Genomic DNA, 21,633 nt, shown 5'->3' on the forward strand with positions numbered 1-21,633 from the left:
GACTGCTGTTTCTTATCAGCTCTCACATGCAGCTGCTGAATACAATTTGACCAATTTTTGGATATTCAGCTTTAGGGGAGACACTATTATTTAAAGCTATTTTAAAGCATGTTTTCCGTGCTCAGAACAGATATTTTTGAATCCTTTCATTCACTTTTTCTGTTTTCTTTCATGCTGTTTTAAAGCAGATGTACTCCTCACATTCGTAGTAGCTGTTTCAGAAAAATAAGTGTTACCAATTTCTCTTACCATCTCACAGTACTTGTGCTGGTGGCCAAGGCTTCCCTGGGGTGGTGGACCTTCAGCTTTTAAAATTTCACATGGCTTCTACTTTGGTTACTAGGCTGTCGAAGGAACACTGTTCAAAAGCTACCGAAATCAGAAGCCAGTCATTTAGAGAGTGATTTAGAGAATGCAATTTATGACCATCTGCTTTTATATTTGAATCCATTGAAAGACAACATGTGGTGTACATGCAAAGTTATACAAATGACTTCCCATGGCAAAGGTATTGTGGGCTGAGGAACAATAGAGGGACTTAGAAAAGCACATTATTGTTATTGTTACTTGGATCCCTATGAGTGGCTCAGTGATGCTTTACATTCTTTCAATGATCATCTCAATGTATAGGTGGTAGGAGGTTGATTTTATCTTTGTTGAACCACATTTTTCTTACATTTGTATGTACCTAAGAGAATTCACTATAAAACAAATACTCTGTGTAACTGTAAAGAAGGGAAACATTCCGGAACCTAATGTGAATAGATTAAAACAATTTACTTTTAGGTGTTATGGGAGAATTTGAATAATTAGTCAATTTATTTGTTCTTATGCTAATGGAAAAACAAAGGTTAAATTGAAATATTTGCTTATATCTGGCTTTACATATAACAGATGCAGATAAACAGTGCATTTGCAGAGACTTATACTAGGATGTGTATCACTGAATACATACTGTATAATGCATATGTTAGGGATTGAACAAGCACAGAGATCTCAAAGAGAAACTGCTGCATCAAAGGGAACACAACAAAGTTTTTGTGTTCCGATGTTTTTCAGTATCCTTTCAAGATGGGTATTGCCCTTTTATCATTTCTAAAAGGAGAGTTAAGAGAATTGTATTTCTCAGCAGATGAGTTTCAAGGAGAACTGAAAGGAGGAGGAAGCTGTGAAATGGCACAAAGGGCTTGTCACTGTTTTCTCCGAAGCATTCTTCCACAGATGCATTTTTAATCCTACTTTCAGAGTGGGTAAATATATTATTTCAAGGTATTGTTAACCTTGAGAAACTGAAAGACAGTGAAGCAAAGTGTTTACTAAGAACAAGTTAATTACATGACTTATGGCATTTTCCATCACTGCATCAAATCCAGATTGAGTTGCCAGTGACAACATCTAACCTAAAAGATTTATCCTTTTTGTTCTTTTATCTTCTCTGCTGAGAGGTGTTAGGTAGCTATTATATGGATGTTCTGTGAAGTCTCAAAATTGAAAAATGTAACCAGAAAGTACTGCTGGATTTTCACTTCAGTGTTTCTACTGCTTTATTTTCTCATTTCTTCTGAAGGAATAAAGCACATATCTGTCAGGGTTTGCTGAATGAAAAATAAATTAGTTGCTGCCACTCTCTCAGTGGCTTATTACTTTGTGAGTTGGTATACATATGTTTACATATGTTTAGTTTATGAGCATGCATTCTCTTAAGGAATATGCAAAGTATTATGTCTGCCTTTTTTTGTTGTTCCCTTGCTGCTTTTTTTTTTCAGGATCCTTAAAATGAAATGAAGTTTTTTTTTCTTACGTTTGTTTCCCACTTTATGATATATACTTTCTTATAAGAGGTTTAATAGGAGCTGAAATTTACTTTTCAAGAAGGCAATCACTAAAAAGAGAAAGCGTTCTGTTAACAGAGAAGCAGGCAAATTTTTTTTGTGCATTTTTACTGTTATGTCTTGTTATTTATGCAAAAAAAAAAAGGTTGAAAAAACTCATTCTATAATTCTAGTCTTCTTTTGCATTTTGGATTTGTAGCTGAGGCATCCTCACAGAAAACATTGTGCTTTCTGCTCTTTTTTATGTTATCACTCCTTATGACTCCTTAAGGTAAATAAACCTTAATAAATCTGATAAGAAAAGGACGATAGGCTTCACATAAATAGTCCTTGAGCAGATCACCATCCAGACATGTTCATCTTGAGCAGCAGCTTTGTTAAACACGTTTGTTTCACTGATTTGCAAGGTTTGTTTCTTACTGAACTATACTCCCTGCCATTGTACTCTGGTTGTGCAGCAGTGAGATGGGAAGGGCGGAAGCATTAGGAAGCTGTCACTGACATGTTCTAGCATCTTTGAGCTGCCCAACTATTATTCAGTAGGAAAGACTATTGTGCTTAGCTATTGAACTGAACTTCCTGTTCGACTTGCTGTTGAGCTGAACTGACGTTTAAGTTCAAAGAATTTGTTCTGATTGAAGCGTAGGAGAGCAGGTGAACCTAACTACTTTTCCAAGGAATTTCACTTATACCTGAACTTTTGTCTGTGTGCGTTATTAACTCCCAAGGAACATGCATATGTATCACATTTGAACACAGGCAAACATACAAGGTTATTTTCATAATTTCTAAATGGAGAGATGAGACCAAATACATAGGTTGATATAGATATGCACACAGCACACAAATGTCCCTAAAAATCGGAAACTAAATATTGATTTTTTTTTTCCATTTGATATCCCTAGTGTTCATTTCATATCCCTGTATGTTTTCCAGTATCTCTTTTGGGTGATTAACTGCCATCAAGTGACAGTTGATGATATGTTGGGTTTTGATGATATACATGGTTTTGGTAGCAGGGGGGCTGCAGGGGTGGACTCTGTGAGGCAGGTGCCCTGTGTCAGATCAGAGCCAGCTCCAGCTGGCCCGAAAAGGGACCCACCGCTGGCCAGAGCTGAGACAGTGAGCAACATTGGTTGGGCCTCTGGGAGAGCAGAGTTAAGGAAGGGAAAACACCTGCTGTGCAACAGCAGCTGGGAGAGAGGGGTGAGAAGCAGCCCTGCAGGCCCCAAGGTCAGTGCAGCAGGAGGGCAGGAGGTGCTCCAGGCACGCAGCAGCAGTTCCCCTGCGGCCTGTGGAGAGGCTCCTGGTGGAGCAGGCTGTCCTCCTGCAGCCCATGGGTCCCACATGGAGCAGATCTCCACGCTGCAGCCCGTGGAGCAGCCCCTGGTGGAGCAGGGCAGGAAATGACTGTGAAGGAGTAGCGGAGAAGAAGCCTCAGGGACTGACCGAAGCCCCCATTCCCCTGCAGTGCTTGTGACGAGGAGCTGAAAGAGGGTGGATGGGGGGAAGGTGTTTTTAGTTTGTCACTGCTCTAATTTGTTAGTAATAGTTAATAAATTACATTAATCTCCCTACACTGAGTCTGTTTTGCCCATGATGATAATTGTTGTGTGATGTCCCTGTCCTGATCTCAGCCCTTGAGTCCTTTCCATGGTATTTTCTCCCCCTTTCCCTTTGAGGAGGGGAGGTGAGAGAGTGATTGTGCTGGAGTTCAGCTGCCCAGCTGGGTGAAACCACCACAGAAGCACACATGGCAAGTGAAGCTTTAGGAATGTATTTCTTTGTGATTGTATGTGTGCTGGTTTTGACAGTCTTTTTCAAAACTGTATTTGCAGGACATTCCTGACAGAGCTGCTTTCATTTGAGCATTCTTGCCTGAAGCACTTCCAAGCATCCTCAGACTCATTCAAAACACTGGCATCTTTTCTCTTGCTGGAACCTAGCACGAAAATGTGTGTCAAAGGATGCTCCCACCATAATCTCTCCTTTGTGTTCTGTACAGAATAAGAGAGGCTATAAATTGGTTTGGTTCATTAAGCATAGGTTGCAGTCCTGGTTAACTACCAGACAGAGTGGAAATATAATTAGTACAGACACAAATCATGATTGTTGATTCTGTTGGCAGTAAAATATTACTCATAATGCTCATTTATTATAATTACTCTTACTAACCATATTGATTCCCGGCATACTTAAGGAACAACAATGACAGTCAATATTGTGTAAGGTGCCATACAAAAAGTCATTGCAGAGGCTCTGAATAGCACTGCAAACATACTGCTGTTAAACAAGCCCACTGTTGTTTACAGCACAAATGACTTTGTGGCTTATTTTTCTTAGAGATGGGATTAGCAGTAGTGTTTATGTGCAATTTTTCTGGAGAAGCTGCTGCTGTTTGTCATTAGTACTTCTGTCTCTTCACATATAGTGTGACAAGAGTGTGTTGGCAATTTTGCTAGTTTACTCTGATTAGCTGTAGGAATTGCATGAGGTTTATCAGCACATTTTTTTTCTTCCCCATTTCCTTCACTTTCACTCACATGCTTGAATATTCCAAAAAGTATTTAAAAAACACAGAAAAATAAATGTATATCAGCTGATCTTAATCAAACTGGCTTGTGAACATGTGTCACAATTAAGCAAAACAGTTAACCATTTGACAGACAGATGAAAACCATGCAGAATGTGGGCAGGAGTTGCTCACATGTATGGAACGTATAAAGATATGGATATATCTAATTATTTAGATGGGTCCACACTTGGTTTCTATGCAACTCATATGTGCTTAAAATAGATACAACATAAGAATCTCCATCCCTTCTAATATTGGAAAAGAAATAGCTGAAATAGTTTATACAAAGCTGTTTAGTTTGATCTGATTTTTGTTTTATATTTTATTCATGAAAGTCGACTGATTGTGCTTAAACAACCGATTCAGGGAAAAAAAAAGTTAATTGCGCTTACTTTATTGTTAAAGGTGTTTCTTATTTTTTCTACTTGTAGATTCCATGGATTTAGAGACAAATCTGAGAAGACATTGCTTTAATTCCTCTCAGGTTAGTTAGATTTTTTCAATGTTATTTTGAAAAGTTGATCATGTAAATTTTAAAACTCAATATAGACACTGTAAAATAAAGTCATTGTTCAGAGGAGAGCTAGAGAGTGATGTACTCTTGATGAGCTATATGGCACATGCGTATGGAATTTAGTGTTGGTTCAGTTTCTTTTGAAAGATGTGGTTCTTAGAATAAATTGCTGTAGGGGCACTGCCTCTTGTTTCAGCGGTAGTGAGGAAATATTGGCATGCAGGAAGAAGACACACAACGATCAGAGGGCTGGAGCGCCTCTCCTATGAAGGCAGGCTGAAGGATTTGGGGTTGTTCAGCCCGGAGAAGGGAAGGCTTTGGGGAGACCTTATAGCGGCCTTCCATTACCTAAAAGGGGTTTACAGGAAAGCTGTGGAGGGACTCTTTGTCAGGGATTGCAGTGATAGGACACCTTTGAAACAAAAAGAGGGGAGATTTAGATTAGACGTTAGGAGCAAATTCTTCACTCAGAGGGTGGCGAGGCACTGAAACAAGTTGCCCAAAGAAGCTGTGGCTGCTACTTCTCTGGAGGTGTTCGAGGTCAAGTTGGATGGGACCCTGGCAACCTGGTCTAGTGGGAGGTGTCACTATCCAAGGCAGGGGGATTGGAATTAGATCTTTAAGGTCCCTTCCAAACCCAAATTGCAAACCTCTTGTTCATTGTTATATGTGTTTTACCGATCTATACTTGAAATGTTTTAATAGTGTGTGGTGTAGCACCAAGGGAAAAAATGTATTTCATAGCATTGCAGATCCTAACTGTGACAAGAGAGCAAAAGCTCACAAATGTGTTGTTAAGGTGTGCAGTACTGATAGCAAAATATTCAGTGACATCTGTTGTAAAGCATTGCTTTTTCTAACCTTTGAAATGAAAGTATAGTCACAACTGTAAGAAACTGAACCAAAAGAGTACTTGCTGGCTAAGACCAGGATATTCACAGTTTTCATATATTTTGTTTTTTATCTTCTGAGTTATTTTCTCTTTGCTATCATCTATCTATCATTTTTCTCCTAGGGATATTGTATTATGAAAATATTCGTAATTATTCTTATCTTTATTTTTTTCTTGCAATTTATTTCCCTGATAATTGTGCATGTGAAGTACAGATTGCTTCTTGGCAATGTTTTCTTTTGAAAGCATTTTCCATTATTTGTGAATATTTTAGTTATTCTACAATGACATGCTGCCAAACTGAACCTCTTCTTCAAGTTAGAATATTGTATCAGTACTTTTTTTTCTGGTTTGATTCAAAATCTCAAAACTAATTTTTGTTTCCAGATTAATGAGGAGGCTTGACTGTCAGCCCTGAAGCGTCTTCTGGGACATACTCTAGGCTCATCACTTTGTTTTCGTTTTATAGCAAGATGACAGTGATGAAGTCAATAAGTCAATTATGTCTGTGACCTACAGTTCCTATGAATTCAAGGAGGATGATATCTTAGTACAGAACTGACAATAAATCTTACATTGTCTTCAACACATTACAGACCGTTTCATGGAGGTCAAGCATTTTTTTATTTTATTCAAAAGCACAAATTGTGTCAAATGAAAGATTTGTGTCCAACAAAACATTTTGTGAATTCATGTCACCGTTGAAATATTGTTTTGAGACTAAATGTCAGCTTAGTGATCTTGATTTTTTTAATATGCTTCTAAAGGGCCAAACCATCCATATTAGTTCTTTTTTTAATCTTCTTTTTTTTTTTTTTTCCTTCAGAACACTGCCAAACCCCAGAACCATGTTATTTGTCTAGTTTTGGTTTTGAATGATGAGGCTTCTTTTTTATTATCTCCTTTTCATCGGGTTTATCTTTAGTCTCTTTTTTTTGTCCATTTTACAACAGTCTTTTCTCTGGAAACCTACGTAGTAGGTCTGGACTAAGTAATTTCTGCACACTGTGTAGGCACATTCTTACCCAAAATGCCTTTAATTCAGCTGATAATCTTGTGTATGAAAGACTGTTTTTAAGGTCTCCTTTTATTTATTTATTTGAGTTACTGCAAGATATATTTAAGAGTTAAATTTACAATTGTCCAGGTAGCTAAAGGAAATATTAGACCTTTTTGTCTAACACTGGTCAGATGAGATCCTTCATGAAAAAGCTGATGTTTGATGAGATACTATGCTTATGGAGAGACAATATATGTTAAAAATTTTCTATAGTTTGGAAGAGCTAAAGGATCATTGTGTTTCATTATTGTGTTTTTATTGGATACGTGACAAAGATAAATTTCTAAGAATACATACTTCCAGCTACTTTTTTTTTTCCTTTCAAATTTACTAGCAATTAGTGTTCCATGCATTATTCAAGAGGGAAGACTTATTTTTTCACCTTTGTCACAGAAGCATCTCTTAGTCTGTATAGGCTATAGAACATTTTCTGGACTTTTTTTTTCTGGAATCACTACTGTGAGTCACCTTTAAAGAGAATTATATAGTAAAATGTGACTCCTGAATTTTGTGTGACTTCTGTCTGAACCCATGAACATCATTTATGCTTCCTTTCTGTTTCAGTCAGAAATTCTGTCTAGGAAAACTTCAGCTATTTACCTAGGATTTCCTGAGCTCTTGAACAAGCTATGATTGAGCTGCTGGACAAATGGCTACTTGATATGTGCAGAGCACTTTTTGATGCAGGCAAGGAGTTAGACTGATGCATTTCTAATCTACTCTGTCTATATTAGGCAGCTGATGTGTGCAAGTGTGGTAAATCAGACAAATAACATTGAATTTATTGTGTAGGAGCAGTGAATCATCAGACTCGCTCTGCAAAGCTATGAATTAAAGAGCAAATAAGTATGGTTATTTTCATGGATGCAGGCAAAGAAAATCTGAGGGAAAATAATGTGTGAATATTGATGATTTTACTATATTTTTCTTTTATTATACAGAGGTGCACAAGATTGTATGTACGTGTGCTGAGTATTTTTTCCGGGAAGAGTAGGTAGAACTTCAATTTGAAAAGATGCAGAAAGATTACCAGCAAACCATATGGTTTGCACAGAATTCACAATCAAAACCACCATGCAGTTCTTCAGCTACTGCCACTGGATACCTACTTGAGGTGACATGGAGCAACTTGTTCATTTTTCTAAGCTATCAAAGGATTGCCATTTCCTTAAATTTATTTTCAGGTATGCATCTCATTCAACTGCACTAGTGCTCCCTGCACAATGCAGCAGTGTTACTCAGTAACTGCTCAGACCAAGGCGTAAAGTAAATCTGGTTCTTCCAGTGCCTGGCTTCTGACTGATGAGTACCCTGTAATGGGAACCACTGCATAAGGGGACAATCCTTCCTAAAGCACTCCTGCAATAATTTCTTAAGCTTGCAGTCCTCAGACATAACGTAAAATGTTTTAGTGAAAACAAGAAAAGAGGATAGATCCACATAAACAATGCACTTCAGTATAGAACTAAATGGTAAAAGGGAAATTATTTTGTACCTGTGGAAGTATATCACCCTAGAAACAAGAAAAGGGCTGTGAAGACTGACTGTCTGAATCAAAGGCATTTCTTGGAGCTTTGTGCCTAAGTGTAGTCAGTAGTTGGTCTCTTACACAAAGCTTAAAGCACTGGCTGAGGTTGGCTTATTAAATAACATTCAACGTTTTGTTTACTCAAGATATTCCCTGAGAACATTCAAAATCAAATCTATTCTTATTGTATATAATGGCTGTATTTTTGGCACAAGTGGGTGTAAATTTTAGAACTGGGCTTCCACAATGAAAGCTTTAGAGTAACAGTAACTGCAGATAGCCAGCTATATTTGCTTAAATGAACTTCTGCTCTCAGTAGGGTATTTATAACAACTGAAAGGGCTGCGGATGCAGATTAGGCAGATATTTGTTTACATTTTAAGGAGATAATCGTGCAATATCCTCTAAGTTTATGTACACTCTATAATAATAATTATAATACTGGCACAAAAACACAAATTAAACTCAACATATGTATCCCATGGAAAATAATTCTCTTCTATGTTTGCAGACTACTTGGAAGAATAATAATCTCCCAAGGTATCACTGCTTGCATTATTTTCACTAGTTTCTTTTGCCTTGTTAGGACTACCATTGTTGTACTCTCATGCTGTAGATCAGATGTGGTATTTTCTCCAGTTTATGCAAGCTGAGGATCTGGACAAGTAACTCAGGGTCATCTGAACTATGTGCCTCAAATGGAACAACTGGCACAGGAAGAAGCAGCATCATCCTAGTATATATACTTTACTACTACTAGCAACAAATTAGACACATCAATAGAACTGAGGTGCAGTTGCAGTACACACATTTTTGGTTCTGTCATTTGCAGTTGTAAGGCAATGCTATAGTGCAACACCAGCAGAAATTTTGGAGCTCTGAATGCATTCATCCTACTTCATACAGGAAAAATATTCTATAAAGCTATAAAATATTCTTTGGTTTTGGACACTTCAGCCTCCATATGTGAAAACTCAGATGTATAGAAATTGTTGTGGACTAGAAACCTTGCCACATCAGAGTTAAACTTGAGACAAGGAAAAAGAAGGGCTTTCTGATATCTTTCTGCCCTTCTGAGCTTGTCACTGTTAATGTAACTGTGCTTGGGACTATTCTGCTCTGTATTAACCTTCTGTAGTGCTGGGACAGCTATTCCACAGCTAGCCTTGTAGAATCAAATGCCATTAGTTCAGTGGTGATCTCATTTATCTTCTTTGTTTTCATTAGTCTGTGACAGAAATCTGATGATCCAGCAGAGTTCAATTAGGTAAGGCCATAATTTATCAGTGTCCTAAGTGCTAATATACAGCATTCTTGATTTCTTGTGGCTGTGTTCATCAAGACTGTAGATCAGTCTACAATCTAATGATAAGAAAAATGTATTTATATCTTAAACTTTGTGTCTTGAAATATGTACAGATTCACCTACTCTCATCCTAGCTCACTTTCAAAAAGCCTGGAATGGTAAGGTGCAATCTGTGCAAACTGTTTCCAGTGGTATCTGATTAATCAGGGCAGAATTTATGTGAGAAGAGGCCTTGAAGGCACAGGACATGCAAACCTCTTATGTGGCAGAGAATAAAAACCTGTTCTCAGTGAATGTCTTACAAGGCAGCAAGGTACAGATGGTGAAAGAGTGTTGCTAGGTATTAGACATCAGTTGTTCCTACACTGAGTTGCATCTCCAAGCTTAGGAAATATTAAAACACACACTAATAATATATGTCATTTTGAAATGATTTGCTGCCAAGAAAAGAATGGGCACAGTGCACATATTACCATACTTTGTCGAGTCACGTTTTCAAAAGATATGATTAAATAGCAAAATCATTTTTTCATTATAATGTAACAGGACTTCACTAGTAAGTGAATTGTTTGATTGACTGTCACCAAGACAGAAGAACTGCAGATTAGAAAGTTTCATCAAAAGCAAAGATCTCAAAATGTATCATACATATAGCCTACCAGAGATGAGTTGATGGTAAAAAGGAAATCCATTGTTCCCTGTATCACCTTGTATAAGAACTGCTCTGGGAGAATTATTCAAGTATACACAAAAGAATTGCTCCTTAAGAATCAAAACCATGAAAAGAATATTTATGAACGGATGATTCTGCTGTTGGGCAAAATCATGAACATTAGACTGTGTATGAACTGAAGTGTGCTGGAGAAGTTATAGAAATCCCAGGAACTTCAGACATGTTTCCCAACAGTGTTGCAGTGCTAAAGATGTTTTATTTTATTATTTGCAGGCATATGAAATCAACGTACATGTAAAGGCTTAGAGAATTATCTGCATCCAGTCATTCCCTCATCTTTTTACTCAGATGGGAGATATTGGGTTCCATCTTTTTTCTTTTGACCTGCCTGAACCATGGTCCCAGCAGTTTCCTAACGAAGCTGTATCAGATTAACTGCATTCCTTTTTATCAGGTTAAGACTTGGAAAAATTGTGACCAGTGAGAAAATGCAGAACTTATTACAAAAAGTATAATCGTGGAAAGAGCATATCACAAGATCGTGTCTTTAAAACTTTAAATATTTTTTTTCTGTAAGCTACCTTTTATAAGACATCAGTCTAGGTTTTGTTGCAGTTACCTGTTCTTTTCAACCTTCAATTAATTCAAATAGATGAGCATCAGAGTAGTTGTAGGTTAGTATTATTCATATTTGAGGAAAACAGGGTCAGAAACAACCCATGCATGTAAACTGTTTAAATTATCAGATGTTACATCAATGTCTATTTTTCAAAGGAATTTGTATTGCTTGTATCACAAGGTTTTGTTTTCAACTGTAGTGTATAAAATGAATGATAAAATTAGAAAGCTGTTAAAATCTAATCAATCTGTTTCTCCCTTGACATTGTACGTGCACAGGTTCCCTAAGTTCTGTTCTGTCTGGAAATACATGATTCTCCTCTTTCTTTTACGTTAAATTAATTTCTGATTCTGGATAGCCTGAATAATTTGGATCCTTGTTCTCAAGGCTGGGTCAGGTTGACTGATCAGGGAAAAAGTGGGGTGAAACACAGCTGGCTGTGTACAGTTAGTGAGTTAACAGGATCATGAGGTTCTTGCCATGCAACTCAGAATTGCAGCTTGCTGCCAGCTAAGGTTTCAGGTAGCAAATACAGCTCTCTGACAGCCACTTCTGCAGTCTCTCTCTGCTACATTGATAGGCTGACAGAAACACTTTGTGTGTTTGTCTTTTTCTGCAGGATTTCTCTTAAGTCTGTTGCTCATTTACAGAAGTTGCCTATAACTCGTACAGGAATTTCACATTCACCACACTGATCCTTGTCTGAGGATTCTGAGGACAGAAATATACTGAGAAGAGACAGTCCGTCACAGTCTTTAAGGGCACAAATAGTCTGATGAAATGTAGATGTCCGCACATGAGCCAGTTGTCCATGTTTCCATTACCATCAGAGGAGAAAATCAGGGAAGTGTAGGACATAACTCCACTCTTCCTGCAGGGCTAAAACTGTGCGAATAAATCATTTTCTATAAAGGCCAGTGTCTCTGATGACCATAAAAGGAGGTTTGGATGAACAGTTCAGAAGTAGACATGCAAATACTCTCCTTGTTGTTTAAAACAGATCTTTAAGTCTTCTGAGTTGGACACAGAGGAACAAACACAGCTGATCAAACAAATAATTTGAAGCTCAACAAACTAGCACTTTTGATGGAGTTTGTTTCAAGAGAAAATTTCTGACTAGCTCTAAACAAAGCTGTTAACATCTCCTGCAGGAGGAATCCTTCCAAAGAAGAGCTATCTTGGCAGTTCAATCCAACTGGGATGGATAGCCTATTTTCTCCAAAGGGGTTGCTGCTCTGCAACTTTTTAAATACCATTTGCTGCACATAAAGGTGCAAGACACAATTAGTGTCTCAGCCCTCAGTGTGTAACATGATTATTTCTGCTACATTAATATTTCAGCTAATTCATCAGAACATGCACCCGTGCTAACCTCAGAGACTGGATTCCTCCACTGAGGTCTAATTGGTTTTGCACTTGGTGAAAGCAGTAAGAGAGGAGGAGATTTTATGTTTCTAATGTCAAAGTGAATTAGAGATTAGGGCAGAATACTTTGCAAATGTTGCTGAATGACATAGGATAGGTTTTGTGCCAGGCAAATCTCTTCTAATTCCATCCTGTAACCCCTCAAGCCTTGCAAAACCTTCGTATTTTTTGTCATATCAGAAGCGTTTACCTTTTGAACTATATGTAGCATAAGCTAAACTGAAATATTTTAATAAAAATTACTTGACCTGCTTTCTTGAAGAAAAGTAAGCATGAGGAAGGGGGTGGGATTTGATTTCTCCCAAACTTAAAACATGTAGGACAGGGCACATCAAAGCCTGCGGTTTAGGTTAAGCCCTCCTAGGTTGTGCATTGTGGAGTAGCCTGACAGTTACATGGGAGTTCAAGCTGGCTTCATCTGGTGAGTGTGGCAGAAAGTTTATATACACAACAAAATCTCTGTTGTTGCAACCTACTGTGAATAGATGGTACATTGAAGGATGAACTTGCTTGGTCTACTGTAGGCTTGGGCATGCTGATCACTTGCCTGGAATGGTTACTCTTTACCTTGTGTCATGCTTCTCTCATGGTTGTTATGAATCCACATTCCCTTATTCCACTAACATATATATTCATTAAAAAAAAAAAAAAGAGGAAAAGATAAAGAAAGGTCTTTTATATGTTGCTTGTGTGTAAAAATGTAGGTTTTTAGCTGCATCATTTTGTAGGGTTGCTTTGGAAGCAGAATGTATAAGGTGAACAAACAGTTTCTGCTTGCTTCACGCACTGGTTGCCTTAGTAACTGCAGCGTAGTGCAGTGTGCTGATGTGCTGGTACCCTTAAAAGGGAGTCTGAAGGAATCAGCTGGGTAGTGATTATCACTGGTTGGATCAATTAGACCAGAAGATTGTGTAGCACTGAAAATAGTACTTTCAATTACTTCAAAATTCACGTTGCAAATGGAGCAGCATTTTAAATGTGCCCATTTTAGGTATACGTCATTGTATTTGCAGGATTCTTTGTCTGTCTGATGAGGAAAGATGCCACTTCCCTCTCTTTTAACAGAAGACAAACTTGATAGCTTTACTTTATTTCCTCATTACCAGCCACTAGCTGCTGGCATGAACTAAGGGTGTTAATATGTTAAAAAAAATACTAATCTCCAACAGTCAAAAGGATTCATTCATAAAACACTTACAGTTGTTAAGTTTGAAAGCAAAGACAAAAAAGGCCATGACAAAGTGTTCTTACAATAAAAAGAGGAACAAAGAAAAAATTTGATACTTGGAACTTCGATATTTTTGTAGAATATAAGTTCTTCTCTAGATGAAAGCTGCAGGACTTTGAATCAGGGAAAAAAATATCTGTCCCAGAAAGAAACATGTAAAACTTTTATAAATAATCAGTTTGCTGGCTTATACAGTGTAACTTAATTATTATAATTTGATAATAGTATAATTTGATTTACTATAAATTTAGTCCAAAGTAAATGAAAGGAAAGCGAGTGCCAAGATTGCTATTATTTCTTTAAGGGAAGAGGTCTCTTAATAGCAGCAAAATTTGCAAAGTGTTAAATAGCTTATAAAATTTGAAGAAAATTGGCCACTAAATTCAAAATTGTTATTGGAAACAGAACTTGCATAGTACAAACATTCTTCTTGTAACCACACTTATAACTTTCCTCAAATTTAAAACAAAACAAGAACAACATCACATTTATCTTAATGGGAATCACACATACGTCAGGATTGCAGGGTTGCAATCCTTTTATTGGATCTGAGTCCTTTGAATGAAAGCTCCCCAAGCTTTGCATCTTAACAGTGCCAGGTACTGTACTTCATCAGGTACTTTTGCAGTCAGGCTCCGCATTTAAACACAGCATGGTCCCAAACTCAGTAGCAGTAATGGATGCCCTCCACACAGCAGTGGGTGAAAGCTGTGTTTTTCTGCAAAGGAGATTTGAGATCCCATGAGTTTCAGACATGATCACCACTTTGGGAGGGGTAAGGGATCATTGTTTTTTCCTCAAAAACTTTTCTTGCGGCGTTTTATGTGAGTGTATGCTGTCTCCATTCCTCTGTCTTTTTCCTGCTGACCTAAATGCACCGATTACAACTTGTTTTCACTGTTGGGATGGCAATATGCGTGTTTGTGGCACACTTTTGTATGGTGTACAAGAATTTGAATGCGGTTGAGGGACTGGAGCAAACGGTGATGCACAGAGTTACAAAAAGAAGATGAGGGCAGGCACAATTTCTGAGGGGCTGTCTTGACTCCTGGAAGAAACGGTTGTTGGAGGAGGAAAGGTTAACAGAACACAATTAGCAGGAAGTGCATGCTGATAAACTCTACAGTTTGCTGGTAAACTCTACCAGAGAGGTTGAAAACTTCTGACACCTTTTTTATATACCTGTTGGTGCCTGAAGCTTAAGGGACTCTGCTGCAAGTCTCCCTAGAACTACATGAAATGTAACTTTCTGTGAAAGGATCACTTTTCTTCACAGAATCACAGAACGGTTGGCAGGGACCTCTGGGTCCATCTGGTCCAACCTGTGCTCAACCAGGGGGCCACCCAGAGAAGGCTGCCTAGGACCATGTCCAGGCGGCTTTTGAAGATGTCCAAAGAGGAGACTCCACCACCTCTCCAGGCAGCCTGTGCCAGTGCTCTGTCACCCACACAGTACAGACATGCTGCCTGGTGTTCAGAGGGAACCTCTTCCATTCCACTTTGTGCCCAGTGCCTCTTGTTCTGGTGTTGGGCATCACTGAAAAGAGCCTGGCTCCACCTTCTTTGTACTCTCCCTTCAGGTATTTATAGATACTGATAATATCTCTTCTGAGCCTCCCCTTCCCAGGCCGTACTGTCCCAGTTCTCTCAGCCTCTCCTCACAGAAGGTGTGTTCCAGTCCTTTGCTCGTCTTGATGGCCCTGCGTTGGACTCCTTCCAGTATGCCCATGACTCTCTCTTAGTGGGGGGCCCAGAACTGGACACAGTACTCCAGGCGTGGCCTCACTAATGCTGAGTAGAGGGGAAGGATCACCTCTCCTAACCTACATGCCGGTGATACTTTGCTTAATGCAACCAAGAATACTGTTAGCCTTCTTAAGGCTAACTGTGCCCACTTACCCACTGGTGAGGGCACATTGCTGACTCATGTTCAACTTGGTGTCCACCAAGATTCCTGGGTCCTTTTCTGCAGAGCTGCTTTCCAGCCAGGTGGGCCACAGCCTGTGCTGGTGCCTGCTATTGTTCCTCCCCAGGTGCAGGACTTTGCAATTCCGCTTGTTGAACTTCATGAGATACTTGTCAGTTCACTTCTCCAGCCTGTTGAGGCCCCCTCTGTATGGCAGCATGAACCTCTGGTCAATCCCTCCTTCCCAGAGATCAAGATGAGTCTGACTAGCCTGTAGTTCCCTGGATCCTTCTTCTTGCCCTTCTTGAAGATATGAATGACATTTGTTTTCCTTCCGTATTCGCACACTTCTCCCAGTTGCCATGATTGACCAAAGATTATAGAGTGGCCTCATGGGTTGCATCTTATAGTAGGCCCAGGTGGGAAATAGGGTTTGGAGAGTTTAGTCAAAGTCCCCATATGTTCTCTGAGAACATCCAAGGATTTTCTTAGTGTCTCTGAAGCTTTGCAGCAGTGACTACCAGTGAAGACCTATCACAGAGTCAGGAGTCTGAGATGAGTGCTCACAGAAATGCAGTAGGCTTGATAACATTCTCCGATGGTGACTTAATTTAAAGACAGACACAGAGAAAGCATGTGAAACTGTGTTGTTCTGTTTCTCTTGTCTGTGGGCTGGGGAAGCTGGAAGTAGGGTGAGAAAATCTTACATTTCCCTGTGTGTTTTTTTTTTTTTCTTCCCCCCAGGTCTGCTTGTGCAGCTCAAACCAGCAGAATGCAATGACATGACTTCCCCAGTAGTGCGAATCTCTCATACACCATTACTGCTTTGATAACTTCGAGAGGAAGAGAAATGTGCAAGGATTTCTGGCTTTTATAGAGGTCAGCAGGTCTCATTGCTTTTTAATGGTGTTGGTTTTGAAATGGCTTTTACTGACTAGCTGCTTGCTCAACTGATGAGCGAAGCAGAATGAAGCAAGGCATTATGGATAAGATATGCAGAATTTAGATGACTTAAGTTATGAATGTGAATCATCACAGGACTTTCATGCAGATTAGGCATCTTAATTGGCTGGGATGTCCTGGATATGTTCAGGATAGTAAGCTTAGACACAAAATACGTGCTAGGTAAGATGAGTGACTTAGGTAAGATGAATCACTTCATAAGGTTTCACTGTCTCACTTGATTAGCAGTATCCATCACTGTAATACAAGAGTGATGAACGCTAACAAATCCTAGATTAGAAAATAAAGAAAATACCATTAACATATTTAGAATAACAGATACAGTTTCAAATGATGCTTGGTCCCATAAATGTTACAGACCACACAGGAAAAAGGAATGCACATAGTTAATGAATTCAGGAACACTGGAAATTAAGTGTATTGTGGCAATTTTAATGACAGCCACTTTAAGGATTAAGATTTTACTTAGTTTTTAGTCTGTTTCCCTTGTTTTAAAGTTTCCCCAGTGTTTAAAAAATAATTTAATAAAATTGGTCTGCTTTGGCACTGCCAATTCACTTCTTTTAATTTGCAGTTAACATGACATGAGCTCCCAGAGAGCTTTTTTGAGAAATAGCTGAAGCGTGTATCAAAAAAAGAAATAAAACCTTCAAAGAACTTGCATGAATTAAAATGCCAATAACCAAAACTTAACTGAACAGCAGTCAGCTTTTTAAAGTGAAATTAGTTGAAAGATCTTTTATTTCCTTGCTGAGTGTGTGCCTGGAGAAAAGCTGCTTGGGGGATGACTTACTACAGTTTGTTGTACTCATTTATTATAGAAAAGCTCTTATGGAGATCAAGGTGAAAGTGAGCCTCCCTGTTGTGTGCTATCTCATTTTGGATCATTACAGAAACACACAGTTATCCTCAATGATTTCAGAGGAGATTATCTGGTTTTGTTGCTGTTGCTCTTGTGTGACTAGCAATAGTTTTTTTCTTGTTGTTTTCAATTTCTGGTCTCTGACTCTTGATTACATCAGTGGCTATCGGAATTTCCTTGATTTCAGGACCTTTTGACAGATGGCAATTGCATCATAAGTGCTCAAGAGCCTGGTCTTCCTCAATTATCCACATTGTGAAAATCCACCCTTGTTTCTGTCTCTGTGTCACTTGGGATTATTGGGCCCAACTCAGCACCCAAAGCTCAGTCACCTTTGATAAAAAAACAAATGTGCTTGAATAAAGATGGTCCCATCTGCCATGCAAAGAGAAATTCCATTCATTAATAATTTATTCCTATTTCTGTGTTGATATACGTAGACTATATATAAAATATACAAGACTCTGCTAGTGATAATAAATCAGTAAGTCAATAGCTTTCGTACCCAAACCAAAAATGTATGTTTAATGGCACTGGTGTAGCTGAGCAGTTATTTGCATTTAAAAGGGTAAAAGGAGAAAAATATACAGAAAAGCATTTAGCTGTTCCAGAATAAGGTCACATATATCTTCATTTGTATACATTTCAGAAAAAAAGTGTTCTGTTAAACTAGTACTCATCAAAAGTCATCAAGTAAGTATTACAAAGAATGTGTCAGAAGCAGGTTTTAGCCTTTGACAAATTCTATCTGAAATGTCTTTGCAAAATACATTTAAACTCAGAATTCATGATGGACTGTGAGACATTCAGTATCAAAGCTCCCATAAGAACGTAAGTGTGCTTTTGAAATAAAGAAATTTGAAAGCAAATTAACACACATCTTCCCTTTTAATTCATGAACTTTATATTAATCTTTAATATTTTCCATAGGGTCCTTGTCTTCTTCCTTGCTGTATGATGGTGACTTCTAAAATATTTTTTTTCTCTTTCAGGCTGTAACAATAATTCAGGAAGAAAGCATATCCATGCATCCTCTGTTGTATAATTTTCTTTGTGTGTGGATATGCATATATATGTGTCTGTGTGTACATGCATGTATGCTCACATACATATTTATTCTGGGCTTTTCTTTTTTTTGCATAGCCCCTTCCTCTTGGAAAATAAGCTTTTGTAGCTAGACCTACTGCTACCGTTTCTGCTCTTTGGGAGGCATGCCACAGGTCTGCCGAATTTTAGGTCACAAGGGTATCACTATAATCATTTCTGATTCCTGATATATCAAAATATTGATTTCCACTAAAAGGTTCAAATCATAAAGGTACTTAAACTGAAAATCATCTTTTAGTAAGCTATCCAGTCCCAATTTCAAGACTTATGGCAAGGAATCTGCTTTCAAGAAATCTTGTTTTGGTGATTGACTCCTTGTTTAACCTAATTCTTATCCCTAACATGTTTTTGTCTAATCTCAACTTTGCTTGTGAGGCTAAAGGATTCTGTACTATTCATCATTATGTCTCTGTTCACCCCTTTCCCATGTGCACTGTGCAAGTGTGTGCACTCTGCTGTATGTGAGGAGTAGGAAAACAATATCTGTGAGAAATATTAATATTATATAACCTATCATAGATTGTTTTTACTTTTTTTTTTCTGCTTCATAACATTGTTCTTACCCCATGCAAGTAAAGCAGTGTCACTCAGCTTTTCAGATCAGAAAATCTAGCCAACTTTTCACCATGCAGAAATTAACATTCTGACTTAGTCAGTAGCCAAGCACACACCTTGTTGAGTGATAGTACATTATCCCTTCTGCATATGGTACAACTTTCACAGTTATATGTGTCTAAGCCAAAGAAAATGCCTTGGAAGATACTTTGTAGTGTAGCTATATTGCTTCTTTTTTTACTTAATGTTTATACTGCAAATAAGACTTAGGCTAGATGTACACAGATATATATATATATATATATATATACACATTAGTTTTGTTTTAAACAGTTACATGTAAATTCAGAGATTCCTGAACTAGTGCATTCATATTTATGCAGAACTAAACCTTTTTTACAAATTATTTACAAAATCAAAGTATTTTGAAATGTGACCTAACACATTATGTTCAATTATGTAATAATTCAGTTTGCAAGAACTATTAATATCAGTGTTGATTCTCTGCTTGCAAACCTTCTATCTCACATCCTTAGCTCTTACAGGAACATTATGCAGATGCCTTCTGCTACACAGTTGTATTAATGTAAGTGTGATGACAAAAATTAATCAAGTGAAAACATTCGTCCTACAGTATTTTTAGAATACTTGAAAGTTGGTTTAAAATGTCATAATGCGTGGCATATGAAAAATGAAACATTTTATGTATGACCTTGTATTCAGAGTATTATTGTTTATCTTCTACAAGTTTAATTTGAGATTAAATGCTGTTTTGATTCATGAGAATTATTTGAGCCAGGCCACTTGAGAAGACAGCTTGGTATGTATTTGCAAGATATTTCATAACTCTAACAAACATTGTTATATGCTCTGGAAAGGATCATTATTTCACATTTTTTTAGATTAATGCAGTGAAATGTCTCAAATTTTCAAAGGAACATGCAAAAAAGGCACAGCTAATTTATAAGCTGTATAAATATGAATATCTTCAAATTGCAAATGTAGAAAACCTTTTAAGATCTCTGATTCTTCAGTTACAAATCCTAGCCATGTTCTAGATTTGCCCTCCCAAGTGCTAGCCAAAGCAGAGCTGGAGGAAAACGTTATTCTTGAACAGAGATCAACACCTCAAAACTAATACTGACAATATCAGTAGTCTGTCTTGGGAAGGGAAGGATCAAAAGGAAGAACTAGTCAAAATTGGTCTCATATGCTGTATGGCTTCTGAATCATCTCCGAAGTTTGATCCAACAATGAAAATTTTCAAAACAATCAAACAAAATCACCAGAACTAGCTTACCCTGGGTGTCTTCAAGCTGTCTCTGAAGGGTGTTTGTTTGTTTGTTTTTCTTTATTTTTTCTTGGTTGGGATATTTCTGTTTATACAGGTTTCAGAGAACAGCTTTAAGTCATAATTTGATTTTATGAGGTACAGGCAAATGGTACAATATATCTGTTTCTGAAAAAGAAATCTCTGTCAGTCTATTTCAGGGAAAAGTCAAGGAAAGGTTGCTGTAGATGTAATATACATGGACAGATATTTTAATGCTGCTGAATGCTTTGTAACACTCATCTATGCTGGGTTCACATGGGTGCTGAAGTGACTCTAGCCAGCTCTAACTACGCATTTGCAACAGTTGAGCTCCTGGCATTTTCATTTTGGGTATTGACAGAGAGAAAATAAATGTGGGGAGAGATAGGGGCATTATAACAAATGTATAGAAAGCTACTGAGAAGAGGAAAGGGAGAATTAGTTCTCTGTAGGCTTAATATATGGTGCTAAATGAATAGCCAAAATAAGTATGACCAACAAAACCAAAAAAGGTAAGATTTCCCAGCAAATTTGTTCAATCCTTGTCATTTGTGATTTATAAAATAGGTTAAATAAACATTTTGCCTATGCTTTTCAGGGGTTGCTATGAATAGATCCTGCCCTATGGTGGGCAGTTAGTTGATCTCCTTTCCAGATCCATGATTTTGTGATTGATAAGGTACAGTAGCAACATAGTTACACTTGAAACTTCACAAGATTCAGTTAAAATAAATAAATAAATAGATATAAAAATATCTATAAAGAGGAATCTAAGCAAAAGCTTTTATATACTATATCCTGGATAGGAAATTGGAAGTACTCAGTAAAACATCCAAGCACTTATTTAAGTAAGGTACAGAAGTATTTTAGAGATAGTAAAAGATATTAATAAATTCTTTCAATCGTAATTCTTATAACTCATCAGTGAAGAGGTGCAGATAAGGCTATTGAGATAGTTGTGGCAAAAGATGATAATTTATCTTATAAAATGAGATTGGATAAACTTGAACTGTTTTCCTTCACGAATGAAAGGTAAGAGGGAATGTGATGAGTATAAATAGGAGAGGGAACAGAGAACTGCGTTGGAGAGTTAGAGGTGTTTTGGAGTTTGAATAATGTTAGATCACTTGTGTAGAATTTTTTTTGTTTGGTTAACTTATTTGCTGTGAGCATGAGAGTTTATTGCAAACATATGAAGGGGAATGGGAAATATTAATCTTTTATAGCTGTTATTTTTAAAGTTCCTTAAGTTGTCAAAAGCTTTGAAGATTCATTT

Source organism: Cygnus atratus, chromosome 4 (assembly GCF_013377495.2).
Source record: "Cygnus atratus isolate AKBS03 ecotype Queensland, Australia chromosome 4, CAtr_DNAZoo_HiC_assembly, whole genome shotgun sequence".
Classification (NCBI taxonomy): Eukaryota; Metazoa; Chordata; class Aves; order Anseriformes; family Anatidae; genus Cygnus; species Cygnus atratus.